A 3,262-nucleotide genomic window follows, 5' to 3' on the forward strand; every position below is an offset into this window, starting at 1 on the left:
TCAACGGTGGCTCTATTTCCAAGAGTTTGGCCTTAACTGAATTTAAAAACAATTTTTAAAGCATCTAATGCTTGTGAGGTGTTATTTAGAGTTTTTCTGAGTGTAAACAGACAGTCTGCTTTATGTTGAGATGTAAAACTTTTCCAAGAGCCAGGACTGCTACCAGAGAAAGAGTCAAGGCAGCCATTGACCATTATTAATTTGTAAATATTTAGGTAAGCCAAACCTGGGCATTATTTGATAAAGCAGAAGTTTTATTACTTTTTGTGCCTTTTCTGTCTCATGGTGGAAAGCCTTTGCCCAATTAGTAAAAGTATTAACTCATACCAACAGATGTTGGAATTTTTTTTTGACCTTGGCATATGAGTGAAACTCAATTGTCGGTCTTTCCTGGACAGCCTCCAGTTTCTTGATTGCCTGGGATAACAAGTTTGTGGTTGACAGGAGTATTTCTAAGACATACTTCACAGGCTGATCCTGCTTGCAGAACCGTCCTTGACAAATTTTGGGGAGGAGACATCATTTGGGTAAACATCCTGTGGGCCCTTTGAGATGTTTTGTCCCTCCCTAAATGAAAGGCCTGATGCTGTGTTTTAATGCTCTCTTAGCTCTGAGAGCTTCGTAAGAGTAATTGTCCTGCTCTGTTTGTAACCATTCCAACAGCTGGAGACAGTGTCTAGGAGTTAGACCCCAGTTTATTATTTTGGGGGGGACAGTAGGTCGGCTTGAGTCTCCTTTAATAATTGATATAGCAGGCAAACTATTTTCCTGAACCCTGGTATCTACAGCCTACAATATCCAGCAATTTTCAAAAACTCACATAATTGTTTATCTGTCCTGGAGTTGGTAGCACCATAGTCTCTAATTTACTTCTAATGTCCCCTTCTAGCAAGGGAGTAAGGCTCTCTGGCATTATCAGGAAAGAATGAGAAAAAATTACATTTTTTCATATATATCCCAAGGGCTAAGAGAAAATTTTAGTTAGAAGTTTCTCGAAGATGCCTCTAATCGTCCTGCTGCATTTGGATAGTTGGCCTGGAGTGGAAAGGAGGACAGAGAAGGTCGCTCTGGTGTCGAGAAGGAAACCAACCAGTTTTCCTTCCCTTCTATATTTAGGGTTACTCGAGGTTCTGGGTTTCTGATAGGCAGTTGGGTTAGGGGGGGGCCACCGTGAAGAGCCCCAGGCCCCGGTTAATCGCTTCCAGGGACATTGTTATCTGAGCCCTCACAGACAGAGGTCCCCCAGGGTATTCAGATCTCCAGTGATTGTCTCCATATAAGGGGCATGGCTTTTGGGATTTTCATTTTGGTTGTCCCCTCTGAGGACATTCTCATTTTAGTGCTCTCAGTGCCCAGATAAATGGCACTTGGTGCCAGGACCTCGGGAAGCCCGATCTCACATAGTACCTAAGGCCACAACTAAGGCCTCAGATTTTTTTAAGCCTCCTTTTCTGTTGTGTTTTTTTTTTTTTTATTCTCCTCTTGATCTTGGTTGTAATATACCCAACTGGCAGCTCATAAGAGCTCCTCCAGGGTCCCTTCAAGGCCAACAGCCAACTTTTGCATTTTCTCTGAATAGTAGGGCTCAGTGAGTGACACATTTGTCCTTTTAATCATCTCAGCCTTAGGGTGTCAGGGGAGATAGCCATGTATTTAATGAGAGCCTCCCTCAACCTTTCCAGGAAGGCCCTCCGGCTCTCATTTTTGGTTTGTAAAATAGTGGCTAATTTAGCATAATTTAAGGGCCAAATCTTAAATTTCCTTAGTTGTTTTTTTTTTTTATAAAGCATCTGTCTCACTAAGAGTCTGGTTTAACAAAAGCATTATGTCTTTCCAGGTCAACTCAAAAACATACATAATATTCTGAAAAGCCTTTATATACTTATTCAGTCAGAAAACGTACCTAGATCTCCTTTTACCTGTCTTAAACCTTGTAACGTAAAGGTTTTTTCTTCTGGCATTCTAGCTTCTTGTAAGGGAAACATGCCCTTTACGGGGAGGGCCTGGATAAGGTGGGTAGCAGGGAGCAGAACTGCATTTTTATTATTATATGTAGATTGAAGACCTGAGGAGGAGGAAGAGGAGGGGGAGGGGGAGGAGGGAGGCTTCCCTTCCTCCTTCTCTAGGTCTGGTTTGGGTACAGGTGAGGGGCCCTTAATTGTGTCCCCTCCTGATTGCTGGGCTCTAGAAAGGGTTGCCATTAAATGACGATCCACCTTACGTTGCTTACATGTATCTCGATTTTTTCCTTAAGGCCCAGGAACAATGAACATAGGGGATCTCTCCATTTCCCTTCACATTTGCAAAACATGTCCACTTGTAGGACAGTATTGTCATTGATATTTCCCTCTGGTGGCCAGGTGCCCTCTTCCCATTTGTATTGGGGCCGAGCCTTTGTGCAAAAGAAAATGAACCCTAATGCATTCCAAAGGGGTAATGGCCTTGGTTGGGGAATTACCCATCCGTAGGAAAAAGGATGAGTTATTTTGTCAAATGTTTTGGCATCTATTGAGAGGATCCTGTGGTTCTTATCCTTTCTTTTATTAAGGTGATGCATTACACTGATTGATTTGTGGATATTGAACCAGCCCTGCCTCCTGGGATAAATCCCACTTGATACTGATGAATAATTCTTTTAATGTGTTGTTGGATTTGGTTTGTTAGTATTTTATCGGGAGTTTTTGTATCCATGTTCATCAGGGAGATTGGTATGTAAATCTCCTTTTTAGTGGGTTCTTCATCTGGTTTTGGAACCAAGGTAATGCTGGCCTCATAGAATGAGTTTGGAAGTTTTCCTTCCATTTCTATTTTTTGGAACAGCTTCAAAAGAATAGGTGTTAACCCTTTTTTAATGTTTGGTAGAATTCCCCTGGATAGCCATCTGGGGGGAGGAAAACTCTAAGAGACTCTTAAATACTGAGAACAAACTGAAGGTCGATGGGGGGTGTGGAGAGGGGAAAGTGGGTGATGGGCATTGAGGAGGGCACCTGTTGGGATGAGCACTGGGTGTTGTATGGAAACCAATTTGACAATAAATTATAAAAAAAATATGATCATAGGGGAAGGGAAGGAAAAATAACATAAAAATAGGGAAGGAGGCAAACCATAAGAGACTTAAAGACAGAGAACAAACTGAAAGTTGCTAGAGGGGAGGTGGATGGGGGGTGGGTTAGATGGGTGATATGTATCAAGGAGGGCACTTTTGGGGATGAGCACTGGGTGTTATATATAAGTGATGAATCACTGGGTTCTACTCCTGAAA

Source organism: Herpailurus yagouaroundi, unplaced genomic scaffold (assembly GCF_014898765.1).
Source record: "Herpailurus yagouaroundi ecotype Mexico unplaced genomic scaffold, PumYag 486, whole genome shotgun sequence".
NCBI lineage: Eukaryota > Metazoa > Chordata > Mammalia > Carnivora > Felidae > Herpailurus > Herpailurus yagouaroundi.